The 25,549-nt window shown below is 44.6% G+C and overlaps 1 long non-coding RNA gene across 1 annotated transcript in view; it reads left to right on the top strand.

The window, feature by feature from the left end:
• The first annotated feature begins 807 nt into the window (after positions 1–807).
• LOC142803883 (uncharacterized) overlaps positions 808–25,549 on the top strand; it is a 334,011-nt gene continuing 309,269 nt past the window's right edge. Inside the window, exon 1 of the long non-coding RNA XR_012894348.1 lies at positions 808–1,976. This is a non-coding gene — a long non-coding RNA (uncharacterized LOC142803883). The remainder of the gene's footprint in view (positions 1,977–25,549) is intronic.

The following is a 25,549-nucleotide window of genomic DNA, read 5'->3' as shown; positions in this document are numbered from 1 at the left end:
ACTATGACACTAATTTAAAGGCTGCTGTAGTGTTAGTGGGCCAATATTTTTGAGCTGAAGTTTTTAACAGGTGTGTTAAGTGCCTGCGTGCCTCTACATTTGCATGCCAGAAATCACAGCATCCATGGTCGCCAATGGTAACTGTGTTTGCATTCTTTGTAGTACAAGAAGTAAAGCCATGGATGCAGTAATCATGTACTTAGTCGATGTAATCCTTCAGTGTACACTCATTTGTATAGCACCAATGATGCCATGAGTGTATAAGCTCTGGGAAGTGAATCTATGTGGATTATTTTATTTGGAAGGAAGAGGATCATCACTACTCCTAGTATATCTTAACAGTAGATTTTAGTGCTTGGGTATTATCCCACTGCCTGTCCGTCCTTCAACAGTCTACTTATCTACTGTGTAAGTGTAACTTTTTAAATGTATACTTTGCTCGGATAGGTTTGTTCATAATGTAATGCAAGTGACTTATCATCTATGCAGCTCTACTCAAACTAGAAATAAAAGTATTTATTTTTTTTAAATGTAGCTATAGCATGCATTCACTTGTGTTTTTTTTCTAGGTGCCTGTACAATTGTTTAGCCCTACTCGGTTGCTGACCCGCAGGTCGCGGGTTCTAATCCCGGCTGCGGCGTCTGCATTTCCGAAGGAGGCGGAAATGTTGTAGGCCCGTGTACTCAGATTTGGGTGCACGTTAAAGAAACCCAGGTGGTCGAAATTTCCGGAGCCCTCCACTACGGCGTCTCTCATAATCATATGGTGGTTTTGGGACGTTAAAACCCTACATATGAATTGTTTAGCCCTACAAAAGTGCTGGTATACTCTAATTTTGAATCTGGCATCTTAAAATAGTTTGTTAGTGGAAGTAAGAATGTGTTTACAACCAATATTACTATCCTCAGATGAACTGTGAAAACTGTGTGGAAATTTATTTACAGTTTTTGAACGTTGTGAAGGAAAATGTTATGTTCTTTTATTGTGGTCCCTGTTTCATGCAAATGACCCATCATTACTTGGCAGTGGCACAGTATTAGTTGTTATTTTACACATATGTACTGAGCAACATCGCAGTTGAGGCTAGCAGCAAGTCATACATGCAGTGCACTGGAGCATCACCTCACATAGTGTATAGTCTTTGCCCACCAGTAAACTCAATATTTTTCAAGCAGACTAATAGACAGCTGTATGGGAACTGTGTTGGTGTGCAAACTTTGAAGTCTTCTTGAGGAGTGTTTTTCATCATTTTTGTCCAAGTGAAGTAGCTACCCAAGGCCACAACTGGTGGGAATGTGGTGGTTTCCTCTCTCCAAAAGCACTCCTACCAGCTGCCTCAATGTTAGCATGGGGTGAATTCACAAACTGGAAAAATAATTGGTCTTTGTTTTCTTGGCCTAAAGAGTCACTTCCACCGTTGAGTCACCACGACGCGCCAGAATAGAAACATTTAGCTAAATAAAGTTGATTCTACTTTTGAGAAGTGTTTTGGAGAAACGAAATGGCACCTATAGCTGTCATTAAAAACACTGTTTGCACCAAGGAGCTTAGTAGCTTATATTTGTATTATTCATGTATTGTCTAGAATTTACTCGCACTGTGCCAACTTTTAGCCCAAGTGTCCTAACATGCTTTGTTAGTGGCTTGTGAATGAGCCAAGCTATGTGAATAGAGTGATATTGCAGACATGTACAAAATATTGATGCACAGCCCTTTTCTTTAGCATGACATTGTCAAGGGCTTTATTCTTGTGTTTTTTATAAAGAGTGCTTGTCACTGGGCATCAGCGGAAAACTATGCATCAAGCTTTTGCGAGATGGTTCGAGAAACACCGTGTTCAGACATAACAGTGCCGGTGGATTTCTCTCGTAAGTTACTTTCTGTAGTATATTCAAAATGAGTTTATTAGAATTGTTGTTTTATAGCCATTCATTTTAATATTTACACCTGAGTGTGTGTATGTATGTATGTACGGGTGTACATATGTATATGTGTGTGTGCGTATATGTATGTATGTATGTATCTTTTGAATGAGAATCCGTTTATCATTGGTGGGTAAGTTTGGTAATGATATGGCTGAATTTGTTTCTAGTTATTTCTCTTTTGAGCCATTACATATTTCAATTTATTTTGTACTGCATAAAAATAAATGTAACCTTACACAGAATATGTGTGTTCGAAGAAGTTGTTTTATTTACCAACCTACAGTCATGGGCAAGAAATTGGGTAAAATGGAACGGACCTGCGAAGATTAGTTTAAAGCATAGCTACTCTACATGGCATATCTCGTTCACATTGCGTTGGTTTAATATCTCGATTTCAACCTTTCAATTTTAATCAGAATAAGCAAGCTATCACCCGTGGTTGTATATGTGTGTGATATTTATGCATACTGTGATACCGGTTCGCAATTACAATTAAGGTCACAAACCTAGTCACGCTGAATACACGAATTTTGTCCATGCACCTTTCATCTGCACTGGAACTGTTGTTAATAAAAATAAACTTCAGTTTAGAAATTTATTCTAGTAACCAAAAGCAGGGTATCTTTTTATCACACAAATCAAATTGCTATTGTTCTGTTTCATTCTGGACAATAGGGGACCCTCTCAGCAGAACTCGATTAACTGCTATAGTTCATTTTAACCATTGACAGCGACATTACACTGAAGCGTGCAGCATGAGAAATAGCGGGAGAGAAGACAGAAACTAATCACTCTGTTCGCGTCAGCGCTAACTGTCCGTGTTCTTTGGTCTTGCTGCATGTGATGATGCCCACCGAATTAGCACGAAAGCGTGTCCCTACAAAGGCAGTCAACTTGGCTGCAAGCAGTTAGCTCACTGCATGTGTAGATTTTCTTCAAAACACCGTGAAGACTGATTGCTGGTCGAATATCCAAACACGTGAAAAGTAATATACCAGGTATAATTCGGTATTTCAGCACGGGACACTTTTGCGATAAGAGAGAATGGAGGAAAAAATTATGAACCCTGAATTGTTTAATTTTTGAAGGAGCACAATACAGCGCTTTTGGGTCAAAAGGGGAGTGAAAGAAGCAAGTGCGAAAGCCTACTTCTCAAAAAATTAGTACCCGCCACCACGCATAATGTCAGGCCGGGCAACCTCTTGAAAAAAAAGAAGTTCTTAGTGATTCTGCGAATCGAACCAAGTACCTCGTAGATTGTAGTTGAGCGCTGTAACCGCTCGTCCACTGCAGCAGTGCCTGCATTCGCCCTATTGCTGATATATTGTCATTCCTTCGAATGAAGCCAAATGCAAAAACGTCCGGTGAAACTTTGTCGAAAATATAAAAAATAGTTACAATGCGTTTGCCCAAGGTTACTAGAAGATAGAAACCGCCACGTGTGACTGTATAACCGTGCACTATTTATTCTTGTACATTACTGTCATGACGTTAGGATAGCCGGCTCTAACGTAGGCTACCTTCTCATAGTTTGCCAAATATAAATAAGAAAATAAAAATATATAACAGCCTGGGACAACGCTAATCAACTATTATGAGTTCACTGTCACTAGTGTCACTTTCATTAGATGAATGCTCAGTTTGCTTCCATTATCGTTATTTAGGAAAGTTTTGGCTTATTAACTCAACTCTCCTAATTAGCAATGACTCTCACATCTAAGGACAGTCACACTTCATCTCGCTTTCTGAGTGGCTGTCACTCCCATATAACGCGTACTCCTATCTTTTATGCTCTCCGAGCATCTGACGCTGCTTTGCGGAGACTTTCCCTGACGTCTGCTGGGCCAGAAAATTGTCTTTATTATCTATCAATTTCAAGCTTTCGCGAAGCCAAAACGAAAATCTCTCTCTCTTTCTCTCTCTCTCTTCATCCTTTTCGCACGTGTGATAACGTCTCTCGACCTCAAGACTCGTATACACGTCCCTTGCTTTGTTTGCGCACTCAAACAACGCTGGACGAAATATTTGCACCGTGTTTAGTGAAAAGCATTAGCACTGAGATACCTCCCGACGAGTCTCCCTCATTTTACGTAGACATATACCTAAGCGTAAGCGTATGCACGTTCTCGCATTCCGGCTTTATAAAAATGCCACGGTGCATGGAACCAGCGAAATTCCGCTCACAATTTCATTTGATTACTGCTGTTATCTATTTTAGCACAATTCGTCTGCAGGCATCAAAGTCGCTCATGTGTCTTGCAATAAGAATATTGTAACAAAGGCTACCTTTGACTATAGGTACAAAACACCCTTACGTTCACCACCATACCATGCTAGATTGCACGGAATTAGTTGAGTAGCAGCGCAGCTTCAATGAAATGTAAGGTAAGTGGTCGCTTTAAATAAGGGAAGACATTCAAGGCACATTTTCAAACATTGCATGCATCGATTTATGTGTGGTTTCATTTATGTGGTGCACCTCGAGTGTTGTTTACTTGTACTAGGCAAGATAGTGCATGGATTGCTCGGTGGCTTAAGGCCATCAAGCAATTATTTTTTTTTAGCTACAGTCGTTGAATAAAGGCGAGTGCTTGGCTTTGCACAGCACACCAAAACGTCTATTACAACGTACGCGGCATCCCGTAAGCGCTGTAGCAGACGCTCGCGGAACTGAAACTTAGATGCAGCAAATCATTAGCTATCATCGTATACTCTCGATGCTAGATGCTTTGCGTGCTACCTTGATATTATCGGCACACACTTCTTTCTTTCCTTGTCGTTTCATCGGCTATCGTCGGTCCTCCTTGCCCTCTTAAGTGCCGAATATGTTAAATTCATACCCGCGCTATAGTAATCCCTCCAGATAAGAGAATTTTTGGCTAAGAAAATGCGTAGCCAAAGAGAAAGCTTTGTGAATTCGGGCCATGATAGTTAAAATAACGGAGGAGATTTACAGAGTTCTGTACAGTAGCCGGGAAAACCACAACCTTAATACTATAAAAACTAGCAGTAATTCAGATGACACCCCACTAGTATTGGCAGAAGTCAGAAAAGCGTTGGAGAGCGTGCAAAGAGGCTAATTTGCTGATGAGGACCAGGTAACATCAGATCTGCTGAAAGATGGAGGACAGATTGTGTTAGGCAAACTAGCCACCCTGTTTACAAAGAGTCTCCTGACGGGAAGAGTACCAGAGTCTTGGGAGAATGCTAACATCATCTTAATACATAAAAAAAGAAATGACGAGGGCTTGAAGAATTACAGACTGATCAGCTTGCTCTCCGTAGCATACAAGCTATTTACAAAGGTGATTGCTAACAGAGTTAAGAAAACATTAGAATTCAATCAACCAAAGAAACAAGCATGATTTCGAACAGGCTCCACAACATTCGACCACATTCATACAATCAATCAGGTAATAGAGAAATGCTCAGAACACAGCCAACCACTATGCATAGCCTTTATTGATTACCAGAAGGCGTTCGATTCAGTAGAAATATCAGCAGTCATGCAAACACTGCGGAATCAGGGCATCGATGAAGCATATATAAACATCCTGGAGGAAATCTTTAGGGGATCAACTGCTACCATAGTGCTTCATAAAGAAAAAAAAACAGAATACCAATCAAGAAGGGCATAAGGCAGGGGGATACCATCTCCCCAATGCTATTTACCGCGTGCTTAAATGATGTCTTCAGAGGCCTAGAATAAGAACAGTCAGGCATAAGGGTTAATGGAGGGTACACTAGTAACCAGTGCTTCGCCAAAGACATTGCATAGCAGAGTAACTCAGCGGACGAATTGCAACTCATGATTACGGAGTTAGACAAAGACCGCGGAAAGGTACGTCTTAAAATTTATCTGCAGAAAACGAAAGTAATGTACAACAGCCTCGGAATATAACAGCGCTTCGAGATAGGTAATAGTACAACTGAAGTTGTAAAAGACTATGTCTACTTAGGACAGGTAATAATCGTGGAGTCGAACCACGAGACTGAAGTAATTGGAAGAATAAGAATAAGGTGGAGAACATTTGGCAAGCACTTTCAAATTATGACAGGTAGATTGCCACTATCCCTGAAGAGGAAGTTATATAACAGCCGTATCTTTCCGGTACTTAGCTACGGAGCAGAAACCTGGAGACTTACAAAGAGGGTTCAGCTTAAATTGAGGATGACGCAGCGAGCAATGGAAAGAAAAATGGTAGGTGTAACCTTAAAAGACAAGAAGAGAGCAGAGTGGATTAGGTAACAAACGGGGGTTAAGGATATCGTAGTTGAAATCAAGGAGAAGAAATGGACATGGGCCTTGCACGTATAGCGCGTAGACAGGATAACCGCTGGTCACTAAGGGTAACTAACTGGATTCCCAGAGAAGGCAAGCGGATTAGGGGGCGACAGAAGGTTAGGTGGGCAGATGAGATTAAGAAGTTTGCGGGTATAAATTGGCAGCAGCAAGCACAGGACCGAATTAACTGGCGGAACTTGGGAGAGGCTTTGCCCTGCAGTGGAATTAGTCAGGCTGATTATGATGGTGATGATGACGCGAAAATTCATACTATTTCGCAACAGCGAATGCAGCTACCGTAGAGGAACATTGGTGATATGCTAGTGAAGACTCTTGCAGCTGTGATGCAACAATAGCTACGAACATTTGCCAAGATGTTCGAGGTAGTTCGAATGTTCAATAAGTTCCAGGTCGACGATGCTATCACTTTAAATTCGCTTCCTCGTGAATCAACAAAGTTAGCATGGCGACGCTAATGGCGCGTTCACACTTGAGAGTTGAAGAAAAACGAAAATGCGAGAGCAGCCGGAAAACCCCGACCGCGTGCGTCGAAGATGTTCACATTAGTTCTGCCCCATCCCGCTGCCGCTGCCGTTGATAACCTGACAAGTAATTTCATTTCGCCTGCTTTCTGAGAACTAAAGTTCATACCGAATTCTAGTTATTCATGTGTAGTGTAAAGAAACAGCGTGCACCTTTTCAAACGTTGTGTTGGGAGCGAACGCTCTGGTAGTGGCGGCGGTGCATTCAGATAGCTGTACACAAACGCGAGACACTTTGGGGCATGCCGACACGCTGTCACTGCACCATCTACTTCAAGAGTTCTCGGCTATCGTAATCCAAGTCACGCTGTCGATGAGCGCGTCCTCGTGTAGGCCATCAAGCTACGTCGTGCTGCGCGGGTAGCTTTCGATTTGAGACGATGCGAACCACCCCCGACGCCTGTGCCACCATGTGGAATCTGTGGCCGGCTGGTTAGGTCACGTGGTTTGATCAAGCGCTGCCGAGGCTGTGAAGCAGAATTCGGATCCGGTTTTGCGTGGCAGGAAAGTCGTGCTCGGACCGATTTTTCCTCGTCGGCCGCGCGTCGTGGTTTTCCGGCCATTCGGGCGGTGAAGCGAGCCAGTTTCCGGAGAGTTTCGGCGGTTTCAGTCTCTTCGAGGCCAATTGTGAACGCGCCTTCAGAGTTACCTCCCACAATTGGCGTGCCGCGTTATTTGAGGCAGGTTTTATATACTTAGCAAGCAATACTCCTTTTTCTTAACCTTAGACGTTTGCGCTGTGGTCCCAAAATATAATGCGTGGATTGCAGAAAAAGTCTAAGAGTAATATGTCAACACACAAAATAGGCTTCAATGATCAGAAATGCGCTTCTTGAGTTGATGTAAAATATGCAGTTAGAGACAATTTGAGAATGTGGGAGAAAATGTTGCAGTATATAGTGATGTGGTGACCCACCACTTCCTACTAGCAGCTCATGATTAATTCCAGGTAATCGTATACGTATCCAGTTACCATGAGTCTGCAATGTGGACAATATTTTATTATGTTAAGGTTGGCCAGAGTCACGTTGCATATAAATATCAGTTTTAAAAAATTAAAAAAACGCATTTGCAACACGAATCCGCAAGAAAATCTGTATGGACAATTCCTAGAGAAAAGCTGCTTCGCTACCAAAAAATTCTTCCTGGTCTGAACTCGCGACTAACGCCTTTCTGGGGTGGTCGCTTTACGAAGTGAGCTAACCAGGAAGCTAGCAATTCACAGCGTGGGGACAAACTCGTCACACAACTATTGCAAATGAGTTATGCGAAACACCGCAAGCTAGCGAAAGGAGAGAGAATGACCTTATTTCAGGTCTGGTGGTCACATGTCGTTGGTTCCCCACATTCTGAGTGTTTTTCTATGCGACACTAAACTTCGTTCTTCCGAGCACCAGACCAGAAGTGCGCTTGTACCTTTTTATCCACTAGGGGCATAGCTGCTGCAATTATCTGCCACCCACAGCAGCGGCGGATGCTCAGCGATTTCACCAAGGATGTGGTGGATTATGGTAATATGGTACGCCAAGGTGTCCTTGCAGAGTCTCATGGAGCTACTTTTCGAGGTGAATACCCTGAAACAACCGAGAGTCATGTCGGTGTACGCCCCTAACCATTGGGAAATGCCGGTTGGTTTCCGGTCAGCCCTGGAAATTGAACCCAGTCCTTCCCGCATTGGAAGTGGATGCCCTAACCATGTGGGCACTGAAGCTGTTTTTTTCTTTGCAATACTTGTGTTCATGTGCTTTGACTTGTCTATGAATTCACCCTCGTGCAGCCTCGTGGTTAGTTCCATTGGTACAGCAACCACCGCTGAAAGGCGATGGTCCCGGGTCTGAACCACGGACCAGGACGAATTTTTTGACAACTAAGAAGCTTTTCTTTCTGATAAATTCGTACAGATTTTCTTGGGGCTTCGTCCTACAAACGCCCTGCCATGGTGATTTAGAGGCTAAGGTACTTGGCTGCTGACCCGCTGGTCGCGGGTTTGGATCCCGGGAGCATTTCTGATGGAGGCGGAAATGTTGTAGGCCCGTGTGCTTAGATTTGAATGCACGTTAAAGAACCCCAAATGGTCGAAATTTCCGGAGCCCTTCACTACGGCGTCTCTCGTAATCATATGGTGGTTTTAGGACGTTAAACCCCACATAAAAATCAATCAATTTGTGCTACAAACGGGTGGTTGTCTTCTTGCCCTTTCTTAACCCTTTCAACAGCTTGAGGGTTTCTACACAACTGATTCACAAATATTTTTGCACAATGAATTATGCGCGCACGTGCAATAAAGAGGCTTAAAATTTACTATATCCAGCATTCTAACGATTACAGCTATCAATCTAGCGTCACACAAATCAAACTTAACCTTTCATTGCAATCATTGAGTACTCGACGTGACATTGCCTTGCGGGCGCTGTTTCACAAATTCATTCATTCATCTCGAACAACACTAGCATGCTTGAAAAGACCCTACTACAAGTCATACAGGCTTCATACTCACTTTAGCTATACCCTCATTTACGAATCAAGAAGTGCATGCAACTGCTCTGCGCTTCCACGTGCAGTCCTATGGTGGAATTCCCTGCTGGATAGCATCGCATGTCTGACAAACATTAATGCTTTTCGTGACGCAATGACCAGTTATCTGGCCAACGAGGTGTAAAAATGTTTGCCATTACCGCAGTGTGCTCTCTTCATTGTAACCTTTTTGCAGTCTTTTATTGTATGCACCATCGTGTCGCTTATATATTTCTTTATTATCTGTTTTATCTTTGCTAGTGTTGTTCATTTCTTTTTTATTTTGTACTGCTCTTCTTATTATGTGATCTGCTACTTAAGCGCTGTTCATGAACTTTGTGTTTAGTAACTACAACGGAAGTCCACTTTTTTTACTACCCCCCTTACACAATGCCTCAATGGAGGCCTGTAAGGTATTCCTAAATAAAATAAAATAAAAAAATACTTTATGAAAACTAGCGCTCACCAGCCACATGGAATAGTGGTTATAAGGTATAACATACGTCTCAAACTTTATTGCCATGTGCCGCTCAGATTCTAAGCGTGCACCTCTATATGATTCGTTTCGTACCTTCATTGATCTTCTGTTTCTAAAAAACCGAGCCTCTCGGAGTTCAAAGGACAGCACCGCCGAAACTCCCAAGTCAAGAGAGCAGCGCACAATCATGTCAACGGGGTCGACTCTCGACAACCTTCTTTCGTCACTTAAGTCCAGGTCCATGGATATCATCCACTCCACGAGTAGCCTAGTCTGCAAAAGGCAAATGCGGGAAATTTTCGGAGCGAACGACAGTGCTGCACTATAAATTTCGCGCTGTTACTGGTGCAGTGAAGTAATTATCCAAAGGGCAATAGAAGCACTGCTCAATTTAGCGACGTGACTCCTGCTCCCGATGGGTCTGCAATTTGATCAAGGTCAAGAACAAAAACAATCTTGTATTTGGATAAGTATGTGTCCTAATCCTTTCTACAATCATCCATATGTTTTACACGCTAAGAGAAAATATGCCTACCTTATAAAAAATAGAGTATATGTTTGGAAGTGGTACTCAGCGATTTCCACCGAAATACGACAGTTAGTTTGCGGGAAGTAGGAGTTTCCTTGCCATTGACCTATAACACTTGATTGAAGAAGTGGGACAACACCTGTTTCATTGTGTCCATAAGCGCACCAAACTGTAATGCTTGCGCTATATTTATTTTATGAAAAGCCTAGAAGCGGAAGAACATAGGGGGCCCTTAAGAAATTGCGCCAAACAAACTAAGTCTGCTGTGACTTCTTTCCTGTTACGGTGAAAAATATGCGCCTGTGCTCATGGTGTTGTGCCGATAACTCTGTGTGGCCTTTTCGCATGCATCAATCATTTTAGCTGATTTGTTTTATTACTCTCGGTGTAGAAGAAGACAAACGCGTCAACTGGCCTGCAGGTCACGGGGTCTGATTCCGAATACGGCGAGTGCGTTTTTGATTAAATCAAAAATGCTGTAGGCCCGTGTGCTCAGATTTGGGCACATAGTAGAGAACCCCAGGTGGTCGCAATTTCCAGCGTCCTTAACTATGGCGTTTCTCATAATCATGCGGTGGTTTCGGGACTGGAATCTAACCAACGCAAACGCGTCAACTTTGCCTGAATTTCTGCACAGGCGTAAAATGTGCGGCAGTGAATCAAGGCAATTGATCCACGTCAATGTGAGGTGGCCGAAAACAAGGAATCTTGATAGTTCATTGATTAAATTCATTCAGGTAAAAAGAATTAATCTTTATATCAGGTGTTTTTCGCTTCATAAATGTGTTGAGTATCAGCCTCCTCACTAATTTTGGCCTCTAAATAAAGCAACAACGTAATACCTACATCTCCTAGTTTCAGTGCCTCTATAACATAGTGGCAAAACAAGAAAACAATTTAATGGATTTGTTCATTATAAACCATCGATTTGAAACGTATCACACCCATCAACCTTTAAAAAAGCGTGTTCGTTCTACAGAATTAGGCTTGCACGAAATCACTTTACCTTTAGTTCAAGTAGCACCGATAAGATTATTAGCAAATACGCTGCTCTATAATTCGAACAGTATGCATAGCTTGGTCTTGAAGCTATGCTTTCGAAATTCGGGAGATAATAGACAAGTCATGATCGTCAAATTTGGTTATCTTACATACACATAAAACGCGTAAAGATTTTGATAAGTTGCCTGCATCAATATATATATATATAAATATATATATATATATGCGCGAAGTTTTTCAATGCGGCAAACATACTTGGGAAGAGACGAGAAAAACCTTATCAGATGTCTGAATTTTATTTCCAATGGTTTCGACCGGTCGACTGCTCTTCGTCAGGTGCGACGCTATGCGAACATCCCGCATCGACATAGTGGTTACAAGAAAGAAACGGAAAGAGCGATAAATCAGTGATGTTTTACAGTGCGGCTTTTGTTGTGCCAAGCAGTTCTCGTTTCATTCACTGGGGCAAGCAAAAGAGAGAAACGTGACAGAAGCCCGGCTTAGGGTTGAGCACGTGTCATACATTTTGGCGAAGCATGAATGAGACAGTGAAATACAAGAAAAAAACAACTAAAACCTCAAGAAAAGTTAAAACATTTGGAAAAAAAGCAGGCGAGATGAATAAAGCAGAGGGGCGTAGGGCGGTGAATTCCGCTACACACCCTTAATAAGGAGCCTTCACGTGCACGCGTCTCCTTTTTTTATGGAAGTTCAATCATGGTGGCTTACAACAAGCTAAAACGGCCGCCATGCTTGACGGGTGCCCATGTTAGTTCGCAGTGATTACTCATTTACATTGAAGGTAGCGTGGGTTTTTACCAGAAAGGGGTGGTTTATTTATATTGGAAGTTCTTAAATCTGCAGTGTTGTTTTCTGAAGATAGCCACCGTTTCGTAGAAAAGGAAAAAAATTACAGTATATTCACAGAGTGAATGATGATGGGTGGGGTGAAGCGTCCGTTAGTTCATGCTTCCGTCCGTCCGTCCGTTCGTCCATACAATCATCTGTCTGTCTGCCTGCCTGCCTGCCTGTCTGTCTGTCTGTCTGTCTGTCTGTCTGTCTGTCTGTCTGTCTGTCTGTCTGTCTGTCTGTCTGTCTGTCTGTCTGTCTGTCTGTCTGTCTGTCTGTCTGTCTGTCTGTCTGTCTGTCTGTCTGTCTGTCAGTCAGTCAGTCAGTCAGTCAGTAAGTCAGTCAGTCAGTCAGTCAGTCAGTCAGTCAGTCAGTCAGTCAGTCAGTCAGTCAGTCAGTCAGTCTATCCATCCGTGCGTGCGTCCTTCCGCGCATGCCTTCGTCTGTGCGTCTGTTCATCCATCCGTCCATCCGTCTGTTTGTTCGTACGGACATCACGGCTGTCGGCTAGAGGAAGGCGGGAGGGAGAACAGTCTCCAGATGGTTTTGCATTGCGGCACTGTTACGCCTGCGAGTACACACCGAACGTCAATGACCTGCAAAGGCAATCTGTGTCAAGAGCAGTGATCGAGGCCGCCTTACGCGATCACTCAACGACATCATCAAGCGGCGGCGCCAGTTTGTCTTACGCGATGCACAGCGAGCTTTCTCAGCCCACGAGCCCGATGAGGCAATCAGCGCCTTCCAGTCTGGCGAGTCTTACGCAATGCATGGCAGAATCATTCGCCCTTGGGTGCAATACTGCGCAGCGGGTCCGGATTTGATGATCATGACGCGGCCCAGTGGTGGGTCCCCATTGAAGAATTATGACATCAAAGCCAGCGGCACTTCTGGTTAGACGTTGATGACGCAAAAGGTCCACCCGGTGCCTATAAAAACAACCAAGCGGCGCTTCGACAGCAGTTGATCTATGCGTCTGAGAAAAGCCGACGCGTGCGTGCGTGGGAAGACATCTCGGCTCTTGGAGTTCCTAAGGTGTGGGCCCCATTGCCGAATATGTAACGCCTATATTTCTATGCTGTACATTAACCTTGCCTTAACTAACCGTTGTCTCGTCCACTCGTCTATTAGTTCTGCACACACGATACCAAATGACTGGTGACCTTGGCGGCGGAGTTCGGAGCAGTGGTGGCCTTCGGGACCGTGTTGGCGTCGCGCCTTCGTAACAGTAGATGGCAGCTGCGCGATCGGCCGGCGTCAGCGACATCGATGCGGTGAGTGCCTGATATTTTTCCCTCTGTTCACCACACTACTTTAGCACAGGTTATAGTAGCTTAGAGAAGGGCTTCGTGAAGCATTAGAGTGAGCTTTGATCGTTTTAAGCCAAGTCGTAGCGCTTTGGAACCAAAGGTAATGCGGAGGGTGTAAACACTGCCGAGAAAAAAATTACTTGGGCGTCTTGCTAGTAGAGTTATAGTGGGTATGGCAAGTAGATTCATAACAGGCGCAAACAGCAAGAGGCTTTTGTGAACGATGGGGAACACTAAATTGAAGGAACTCATCGAAATTCGTGAGAAACTTGGTCTTACTTTGGGCCGTGCGAAACGAAAGCAAGCGATCCTTGAGACCATGAAGAATGAACGAGTGTCGGCTGAGAAAGTCCACGAGGCCTGGGCGGATATCTAAGCACGCTACGAGGAGGCTGAAAGGCGAGAAAAAGAAGTTCGCGAGCGCGAGGAAGCTGAAAGGCGGGAAGCTCGCGAACATGAAGAAGCTGAAAGGCACGAACGTCGCGAGCATGAGGAGGGCGAGAGACAGGAGCGCCTCCAGTTGAAACGAATAGAAGTGGTGATCCCACAGTGTTCGCAGGCGCCTAGCATAGCTTCTGCGAGAGTTCACGACAGCGGTTATAGAATTCGGGACCAACTGCAACCATTTGTAGTAGACGAGGACATTGCGAAGTATCTCGTCAAGTTTGAACACGTCTGTGAGCGAAATGCTTTGGAGCGGTCTCTTTGGGCGCAGAGCCTGTTGGCTCTCCTTCCCAGCGAAGTGTCCGACGTGATAACTCTCTTGTCGAGGGAAGCGTTTGAGAGCTATGACGAAGTTAAGGAAGTGCTCTTGAGACGTTATAAGTTGTCACCCGAGGTTTTCATTCAAAGGTTCCGGTATGCTAAAAAGGAGAATTAGTCCCATGTTGACTTAGCGTTTCGTCTTAAAGCCGATTCATTTGAATGGATCAAGAGTGAAGGTGTTTATTACGATCGTGATAATGTGGTTGAATGCATTGCATTGGAGCAATTCTACCGCTGCATTGAGGAGGATGTCAAGCTTTGGCTGCAGGACAAGCTTGGCAAAGTACAGCTAAACACTGCAGCAGAGTTAGCTGGAGAGTAATACACTCACCGAAAGTTGCATAGTAGGGCAGTGCGCGTTGAAAAGGACGAAAAAAGAGGGCTTTCCAAAGAAACTGATCAGCGAAAACCCACTCCGCACCGTTATTTCAGTAAAGACCTGTCTCTTACGAAAGACACTGTGGTGAGGGCTAAGGGAAGCGGAGAAATCCAGTGCGGTTCTTAAACAACGCATTGATACCACACAGGCGTTTGAATCACGGAAGCCGCTAATCTGTTACAACTGCAAAAAGGCAGGGCACATCGCAATAAACTGTAAGCAAAATTTGGTTTCGCAAAAATCCGAGAATCGGAAAAGGACATGCGGTTCTTAGTGCCGTACCTCCAAGAAGTTAGTGTGAATGGGAAAACGTGTCGTGCATTTCTTCACCCAGCGGCCACAATGAACGTTGCCCATCCTTTGCCGGTGTCTCCAGACGACTTTACAGTTGAATGCTAGTGGATCAGGAAACTTGCCGAGGAGCAGAGTGCTTGCTTACCAATCGCTACAGTTGTCACTGAAGGCCCGTTCGGTAAGCTTCGCACCGAAGCGGTGTGTCTGCCTCGCTTCTCGATTGTTTTTCCAATCTTTTTTTTTGAATAACTCAGAGCAGCTTCTCAAAGAGCAGGGTAAATCATTCTTCTCCATCTTAGCGAACATGACCCTCACGCGATCGCAAGCGCGGAAGCTTTTGCAGGAACTTGATCTTGTTCAATGTGGTCAAACACCACCTGCAAAGCTTGCTGATCTGTGTGATCTTGGCGGTGTGTCGACGGAACGTCAGACAGAAACTTCTCCGTGTGAGCAGTCACTCAAACGGCCCGTCACCGAAACGACTGGCGCGCTCTCTGTCGGTGGAGGAGAAGACATGGCGCCATTAAGTCAGAGCGAGAGGGGTGCAACGCTCCGCCTGTAGCGGAAAGTTGGAGTGAGCTGTCATGGATTGATCAAGAAACGCTCATTTGAGGGCAACGCGAGGACCTGTAGATTAAAGCGGCTATGAAAAACGTAAACTTGTAAAAAAGAGAAGGAATGTTTCTTTTTATGAGAAATCAGGGCTCCTATATTGTAGTTACACAGATGTGCAACGTGGCGAGTATGAATCTCTTGGTACCGCATAAATGTCCTCGCCTAAAAGTCATCGGTTACTGAGGTGGAGCATGATACTCCAACAGCACAACTTAGACGTTCGCTACAAAAAAGGAAAGCTAAATGGTAATGCAGACGCATTGATCCGTGCGTTTTAGCTAGTACCTTCTCCACCTTTCAGTCTCTCGCTGGCGATTACGGGCAAATTTTTGTCCTCATAGCGGCCTTAGCTGAGCGCTCTCGTCCAGAGTTATCTCAAGAAGCCAACTTTATGTTGTACTTTATTTTATTACGTTGTTGTACGTGTAAAAATTTGAGTTCTTATTTTAAGAGTCTTGTGTGCCACATAAGCCTATTGGTGTAGAGGGAACAAAATTCCCATAGACACGTAGCTAGGTATATGTTCTACTATAATTTGTCTGGTGTTCTGTCGGGTAACCAAGGGCACTTGTTTGTGTCGTGTGTTGTCTGTTGTTACACCATTCTAGACAAGTTGTAGAACCAATGACAAGAGCTGAGACCAAGATCGTCAGAAGAGACAAGCGAAGATGGCCGACAAGTTGTGGCGACAAGCCAGTAGAGCTGGGATCCGTCGTCAGTAATGGGATGTGTTCGCAGAACTGAGTCTGGAGCTACGTTCTCCCTATGGCCCTGGAGGCGAACCTGGAGGGACCTGGCGAACAAGCACGCCCGACATCCGAGCCACGTGGAAGGAGCTTGTCTTCCCGGCGCATTGTCTGGCGGCTGGGGTTCTGTTACGCCTGGGAGTACACAACGAATGTCAATGACTTGCAACGGCAATCTGTGTTCCGGTCTGTCTTCTTCATCGCACAGCAAGCTCACTCAACCCATAAGCTCGATGAAGCAATCGGCGCCTTCCAGTCTGGCGAGTCTTACGCAATGCGTGGCAGCATCACTCGTCCTTGGGTGCAACCCTGCGCATCGACTCCGGATTTGATGATCATGACGTGGCACAGTGGCGGCTCCCCATTGGAAGATTTCGTCATCACGGCCAGCAGGGCTTCTGGTTGGACACTGGTGACGCAAAATAGCCATCCGGTGCCTATAAAAAAGCCAAGTGGCGCGTCGCCAGCAGTTGACCTACGCGTCAGAGAGAAGCCGACGTATGCACGCAAGAGAACACATCTCAGCACTTCGAGTCCCTAAGCTGTCGTCCCCAGTGCCGAATATGTAAACCCTCTATTTCTATGCTGTACATGAACCTTGCCTTCACTCACCGTCGCCTCGTCCGCTCATCTATCAGCTCTGCGCAGAAGCAGTCGTGAGCTCAGTAACACACGCTACCAAACGGCTGTGGGGTGACCTTGATGGCGGTGTTCGCAGCAGTGACGCCTTCGGGACTTTGTTGGCGTGACGCCTTCGTAACAGCACCCAGCACTCTGGCAAGCATACTCCAAAGTTCTTGTAGGTGCGCTTAGCGCGAAGATGATGTCGTGGCAGAAGCTAGGTGTACGGTGTAGTAAAACGCAGCTCATACCGCAGCTTGCACATTTGCGCCAACATGCAGCTGGTGCACTGCGGCGGAGCCGTAATGCTTGGCCGCGAGAACCAACGTGGCGCTTGTTGCCATGGAAACAGGGACTGACAACATTGTGTTTTAGTGGACAGCGGCAAGCGGTGGGTCAAAGGCTGACACCACCCTAACAAACAGAGACGCGCATACGTGAAGGTTCCCTATTCATTGAAGGTCATGGAGGGACATTGCTCGTGAGCTTGAATGGCAGGCAATAACTTGTGGTGAAAGGGGGAATTCTGCCGATGCAGACCCCCATTAGGTTCCGATGTCTTAAGTGGCAATAGAAGGTGCCGCACTGGGTGAGAAACTGGGCTGTCGCTGCCGGAAGATGCTTTGAGTTAGTGGGCTGCAAGATTTTAGGAACGTTGTCCTGCTTTGCAGCGTTGTGATTGCTGTTCCCAAGCACAGGTAACTAGGTTTAAAGTTGTCATATACACATAGTATATTATGCAACTTACTAATAATACAAAATAAAGTGCAGGATATAAAAAAAACAAATTCAATTAGGAAGTCAAAGAATATTTATACGTCCACTACACTAGTCACTAATGTGTTAAGTAGCTTCATAAGGATGAAGCAAAATAAGTTCAGTAAAATTCCCGTATAAATATTTTAGAAATATATTTATAAAACCAAAAACAGCGGTTTTCGATATATGCAGTGCATCCTAAAGTAGAAACTGAGCTCATTCTGAAATCGACTTGTCCTGAGCCTACCATTTCAAAGACACGCCCAGGTCTGAGCCCGCAGCCGTCTTGGCCCAGCCCGACCCAGGGTCGTGGTAGGGTCTGTTTTTTGCTTTCCACGAATTCATGTGGTTTATAGTATGGTTTAAAATTTGAATATTTGATAAAATAATAGTGTTACCTCTGATTCCCGGCTTCTGACAAAAGCAATGCAGTTCTGGAATAGTCCGGCGACTTTCTGTCCCACAGTTTGTCTTGATGAAGCCACTCGTGTGTCTGTTAGGAGCTTGATGTTTCGAACTTTGATTTCGTCTGAAAGCTGAAACATAAAAAAAGCAGGCATCATGAATGCATTGCTTCGCGCAATCTTTGTAAAGCGGTGTAAACTGTGTAAAGTGGTGTAAAGAGGAGTGTGGGCTCGGCAACACGTCAAGGATGGCGGACGCTTACCTGCGACGCCTGTTTTTCGTGCAGATGGTCACCTGGTTGTGTTTCGCACCAGCCTCTAGCACGGAGCCTCACGGTACCGACGGAGGCCTGGTCCGGCTGCACCCTCGGCCGCTACGCCCAACCGACTTGCCGCTGCTGCCCTTCACGGAAATTCACATGGATGATGCGCAATGCACCGCCAAACCGCCACCTGATCTGCCCCGCTTCGCCCCTTCCCGGATGTCACGTGCCAACCACGTCACCGATTCGACGCTGCCAATTCACCGCCAAGATAAAAGCCCGAACATCACCCATGGTCCCACCAGTGGGCTCGGCAACACGTCAAGGATGGCGGACGCTTACCTGCGACGCCTGTTTTTCGTGCAGATGGTCACCTGGTTGTGTTTCGCACCAGCCTCTAGCACGGAGCCTCACGGTACCGACGGAGGCCTGGTCCGGCTGCACCCTCGGCCGCTACGCCCAACCGACTTGCCGCTGCTGCCCTTCACGGAAATTCACATGGATGATGCGCAATGCACCGCCAAACCGCCACCTGATCTGCCCCGCTTCGCCCCTTCCCGGATGTCACGTGCCAACCACGTCACCGATTCGACGCTGCCAATTCACCGCCAAGATAAAAGCCCGAACATCACCCATGGTCCCACCAGTGGGCTCGGCAACACGTCAAGGATGGCGGACGCTTACCTGCGACGCCTGTTTTTCGTGCAGGTAACTAACCGTTACTCCATATTCGTCAAACCAACACGGTACTATGCATTGATAGTGTTGCCGAGCCCACGGTACTGTATTGCTGCCTTGTGTGAATACTGCTACTGTTTTCTAAATTTGCTACTTCTTTCCGGCGATATAGAAGAAAATCCAGGTCCTACTACACGTTCCACTTCCAGCGAAATTCCTGGTGATATCTTGGCAGCACTCGATGAAATTAGATTAAACCAAGACAACCTTATGAAAGAAATGAAAGCCATGCAAACTACACTGTCCCAGAATGTTAAAACGTTTGACGATATTAATCAACGGCTTGCTAAAATAGAAAAAGAATGTACCGCCGTAGGCAAACTTCAGGCAGACTTTGAGGTCATTCGCTCAGTTACTGTAAAAAATTCCGAACAAATATTGCAACTAACCTGCAGTCTTGACGATTCAAACGATCACGCCCGGCGAAACAATCTCATATTTTATGGACACACTGATTCGGATCGCGAAACCTGGGCCCAGTCCGAGGAACTAATCATAAATCTCTGCAAAAATACGCTCAAAGTAACGCTCAATCCACGTGATATTGACCGCGCACATCGACTGGGATCTTTCCATTCTAACAAAAATAGACCGATCATCGTGAAGTTCACGCATTTCAAAGATAAAGACCGTATTCTTTCTAACGCAAATAAGCTGAAAAATACCACGTATAGCATTTCGCAAGATTACTCGCCTAACACCCGCTTGATACACAAGCAGCTGATTGCATTTGGCAAAGCCCAGTCCCGACCCTATAAACTTGCATACCGAAAATTAACCATCGATAAGGTCACCTACATTCTTGATCCGACTACGCAAACGGTAGTCCCACGTGCCCCGTAGCTATCTGCTAAAGTCCGTAGCGAGTCTAATGTAAACCTTATTTCGCTCATCTATACTAATATTAGGAGTCTACTGCCCAAACGCGATGCCTTGCACAGCCTAATTCAAGCAAGTGACTGTAACTTAGTTCTCCTAACCGAAACGTGGCTTAATGCATCTATCTTGGACTCTGAATTGCTTCCTCTGTTCAACAACTTCGATATTTTCCGTTGCGATCGCAAAAACAAGCGGGGTGGTGGAGTGTTAATCGCCGCTCACCACAGTTTACAATGCTGCGCTGTCGACATTCCTTGGAGTCTTGAAGTAGTCTTTATTCACTGCAAAGCTGCCGTTCCACCCGTTGTCATTGGCATCTGCTATCGCCCCCCTGATTCCGATCCTTCTTTCGTTGGTGAGCTTCATGATGCTCTACAACTATTAACGTCAGCGTCGGATAACGCCCCTATTCTCCTCCTTGGTGATTTTAACTTCCCGGCGATAACTTGGTCTAATCTAGCATTAGCAATGTCGAAACCAAACACTGAAAGTGACTTCATAGATACTTGCCTTACTTTTAACTTATCTCAAATGATTAGCTTTCCTACGCGAACGACTTTTAATTCATCAAGCTTACTGGATTTATTTCTCACGACCCAACCAGATAAAGTTTCGTCCATTTCTAGTCCGAGCAGCTTCAGTGATCATGCCGTCATTCATGCCACTTTTCAGTGCAACTTGCCCAATCCAAAAAAAGTAAAAAAGACGATAACCCTATACAACAAAGCAGATTATCAAGGAATGAATGATGAACTAGCTTCCTTTTCCGATTGGTTCCTCGTGGATTTTTCCAAACGCTCTGTTGACGAGAACTGGGAGCTCTTCAAAAACAAAATGCAGCAATTAATAAACATGTACATCCCCACAGTTACCATCACAGAACGGCCTACTTCGCCATGGTACAATAATACTTTGAAACGACTTAGCAACAAAAAGAAAAGGCAATTTCGGTCAGCCAAAAAATCAAAATCCAGTAACGCTTGGGAAAAATATCGTGAGACTGAAAAACTTTACGCATCCATGATTTCGGACGCTAAGCGGACGTTCTTCTCGTCAACCCTACCAGACATGCTACGCACAAACCCCAAAAAGTTCTGGAACACTATCAACCCAACCCATGCTAAACCCATTTCTTTACTAGATGAAGATAATATTCCCATCCCGGAGTTCAAGGTCGCCGAAACACTAAACTCCACGTTTTGCTCAGTGTTTACTGATGAACCTGACGATGCATTTTCATGTGTTCCCGATGTATCTCCATGTGTGCCGTCCCATGATTGCCCTGCTATGCCCAGTGTCATTTTTGAACCAAATGGTATCATACAAGTCATTGATTCCTTAAACGTGACGTCATCAGCTGGTATTGATTGTATAAATTCTAAAGTTTTAAAAAATACCAAACATCTCTGTGCTGTCATATTGTCGCACATCTTCCAGCAATCACTGTCATCTGGAGTGGTGCCACGGGACTGGAAGGTTGGCAAGGTCATTCCGATACCCAAAAAAGGTCCGTCATCCTCACCTTCAAACTACCGGCCCATATCACTAACATGCGTGTGCTGTAAAATAATGGAACACATAATTTATTCTCAAACAGTCAAATTCCTGATTTCTGTAAACTTTTTTCATCCCAGTCAGCACGGATTTCAGAAAGGCCTCTCCTGTGACACACAACTAGCGCTCTTTATTAACGACATCAGCTCAAGTATAGATCAGAATGTTCCTGTAGATGCCCTTTTCCTAGATTTTGAAAAAGCTTTCGATAAAGTACCCCATAAACGCCTTTTTTTAAAACTTTCCCGCTTAAACATTGACCCAGCAGTTCTAGAATGGATACAAAATTTTTTGTCAAACCGGGAACAGTTCGTTTACTCCAACCAGACATCATCTACCACGCGTCCTGTCCTTTCAGGTGTACCTCAGGGTACGGTGCTCGGTCCCCTTCTATTTTTAATTTATGTTAACGACCTACCTAGCAATATATCGTCCCAAATCCGTCTATTCGCTGACGATTGCGTGATTTATCGTCCTATTAACTGCCCTAATGACTCCCAGATCCTTCAAAATGATCTAATAACTATAGAAACCTGGTGCAAAAAGTGGCTCATGACTTTGAACATTAGGAAAACCTCCGTCATCTCTTTTCATCGCAGGAAATCTCACCCGGCTACTTCATACTTTTTTTCTGGTTGCGAAATATCCCTGGTGAATTCCTACAAATATTTAGGTATAAACATTACGCCAGATCTTACTTGGTCCTCCCACATAACAAACATTTCTAACGAAGCAAACAAAGTCCTTGGTTACCTAAGAAGAAATTTACGACTTGCTCCCCCTTCTGTTAAACTTTTAGCATATCAAACACTAGTCCGTCCGAAGCTTGAATACGCTTGCGCCGTCTGGGATCCCCACCAACCTAATCTATCCAAAACATTAGAATCTGTCCAAAATAGAGCAGCTAGGTTTATATATTCCGATTACTCGCGCCACACAAGTGTTACTAACTTAAAGATTAAAGCCCATCTTCCCAGCCTTGAACTGCGACGCAAAGTCGCTAGATTAGCTCTTTTTCATAAATTTTTTCACTCACTGTCCGACGCATCTGTTATCATGCCCGCGCATCGCATATCTTCCCGCACTAACCACAACAACCCAGTTTACCCTGCGCATGCCCGTACAACTGCTCACCTTCGGTCATTCTTCGTTCAGACAGCGAAGGATTGGAATGACCTTCCGTCCCACGTCGTGCGCCACTCCAGCCCCATTCTTTTCAAAGCGCACATTGAAGAAACCCTGTACTGCCCACCCCTCATGTAACACCCCTCCCTGGGGTTTTTGAGGTATAATAAATAATAATAATAATAATAAACTAACGATGACTTCATTATCAACTTGCGTTGTTCAAATGTCTGTATTTCGAATGTAGCTTTTGTATAGTGTTGCCTAGGCATGATTATCCGCGCATATTGGCGAGGAGACAAAAAGCGATAACAAATTTTGCTAATTACTGGAACCAGTGTAACGTTGTAAACCTTAATACAATCATGAGAAACTATTCAATGGAGAGCTTAAGAAATATCTACAAAACGAGTGCTACAAAATTTCAAGTACACCAGGCTCACTCATTTTCGCCTCCCTTGATAATCAGCCTGCCGCGGCCGAGTTCAATCTTGCTACCTTATGGCATAGGTCGGCACTTTGAGAGACTATTCACTTATTTTCACTCACCACAATTTTTTCAGCCTTTGCACTCACTCACGTTCATGCTCACTCCTAGTCACACTCATGAGTACTCAATCATACTCATACTCACTTATACTCACACTCATGAGTACTCATTCACGTTCATACTCACTCCGACTGACACTCATGAGCACTCACACATATTCATACTCATTTATACTCACACTCATGAGTACTCACTCACGTTCATACGCACTTGTGCTCAAATTTATGAGTACTCACTCACGTTGAAACTTACGCCAACTCACACTCTAGGCTCCCACTCACGTTCATACTCACGAATACTCAAACCTATGAGTACTCACTCACTGCATACTCACTACTGACACTCTTGTGTACTCACTCACGTTCATATTCACGCCAGATCACACTGATGAGTACTCACTCACGCCTACTCAGAGTCACTCACATTGATACTCACACCTACTCACACTCATTGCTCATCACTCACGTTCATACTCACGAATACTCCCACTCTTAGTTAGAGAAGCATGGACTGCTGGGCGAGTTGGTAATTCATTTTAACTGAGATGCACGAAAAATTGAAGTACAAAAGAAAGACACCTGGACATATATGCGGTGTCCGAATGTCTCCCTTTTGTGCTTCAGTTTTTCGTGTACCTCCACTAAGACTTATAGCTACTCACTCACCTTCATACTAGCGCCTACTCAACATCATATGCCCTCACTCACGCTCATAAAAGTTCGCATTTGTTTACGCACATCGGCCTTCACGTTCATACTCACGCCTACTCACACTTATGAGCTCTCACTCACTGCTACTCACACTTATAAATACTCACTCACGTTCATACTCACGGATACTCACATTGATGAGTACTCATTCACGTTCATACTCACGGATATTCACACTGATGAGTACTCACTCTTCATACTCACTCCTCACACTCACTATACCGACGTTTATGCTCGCTCCTACTCACCCTCGGAGTACTCACTCATGTCCATACTCACTCCTACTCACACACATGAGTACTCAGTCACGTTCATACTCACTTCTATTCACACTCATGAGTACTCACTCCCGTTAATACTAATTTCTACTCACATTGAAAGTACTCACTCACTTTCGTACTAACTCTTATTCACTCTCATCAGTACTAACTCCCGTTAATACTAATTTCTACTCACATTGAAAGTACTCACTCACTTTCGTACTCACTCTTATTCACTCTCATCAGTACTCACTCATACTCACACTCACCACGTTGAAATAAGTGTGAGTGAGTGTGAGTGAGTGCACTCATCAGTGAGTAGGTAACCAGTCGAGCATCATATCTACTAGGGCACGTCAGGGTGAAGTGTCACTGTATGGTCGATTTTTCTACGGTAAGGTGACTTGGGAAAATGCAAAGTGACCTCATAGCGAGTGTATCTGAAAGCGTAATCATTCACCGCCCAGAACATCAAGAATACAGTATACTTAAAGAAACCCAAGTATGTAGAGTTAAGTAGTAGAATAAGGCAAAATGCTCAACATCATGCCCTCAGTTATGCTGTTTCGCGATGCGACGACACATTAAAACTGTAACTAGAAAGCGTTTCATGACGTGGTCCCCACTGACTTCACTGACGTGTTTACGTCCCAAAAATACAACATAAAAAAATGAAAAAGGATTGACGATTATGATTACGTTAGAGGGAGCCCACGACTTTTTTTCTCGGTACGTGTCGTAAGCCGCCCGCTACTTCAGCACTTCGCTACTGGTGCTCATGCGTGATGCTTCACATACACACCTAAATGTCAAATAAAGTCTACCTTTTACAATACCCTTCATTCGAGGGGGGTGGTGTCGCCGTCTGGGATCAGTGAAGAGATGTACTTCATGATGAGTTCATTGAGCGCCGATGATGAGCGCTTCGGTAGCTAAGCTTTAGCTGCGGAGTGAACCCGAACGACTTTTCGCGTTCACAGTTCAGGCTACAAACTCTGCCTGTCGCATTCTTGAAGCGCTGTGCGCTACATGTATGGACACAAACGTAAGTTAACAACTACTGGGCAGAGCACACCTTGGTTTCAACCACCAGCATTGTGTGTCTGCTGATGCCATCTTCACGTGGGGTTCGGTACACGCTATATCCAGGTATACGTTCAATACTTCAGCTACGAAAACGGTTGAATAATTATCTTTGCCCTTTGCCCACGCGATGAACCTTAGCCGCTCGATCTCAGCGTGGATGAATGCACATAAAACGGTGCTGCAGTGGAGAAACAGCAATATACACCGTTCAAGGTCTCGTTCAAAAATTCTACAATAGGAATTCACTATAGTCCTGTGTAAAACCGGTTGAATTTCGTGCTATTCGGATTTACGTGACAAGCAATAAACAATTTTAGCATACTTTTCGCTCGTACTGGGTTGATATTGTAAATATGAATCGCTAAT

Source organism: Rhipicephalus microplus, chromosome 3 (assembly GCF_043290135.1).
Source record: "Rhipicephalus microplus isolate Deutch F79 chromosome 3, USDA_Rmic, whole genome shotgun sequence".
In the NCBI taxonomy this organism is placed as follows: domain Eukaryota; kingdom Metazoa; phylum Arthropoda; class Arachnida; order Ixodida; family Ixodidae; genus Rhipicephalus; species Rhipicephalus microplus.
The sequence above is the reverse complement of the archived record's forward strand: the minus strand, read 5'-3'. Positions and strand labels throughout refer to the sequence as shown.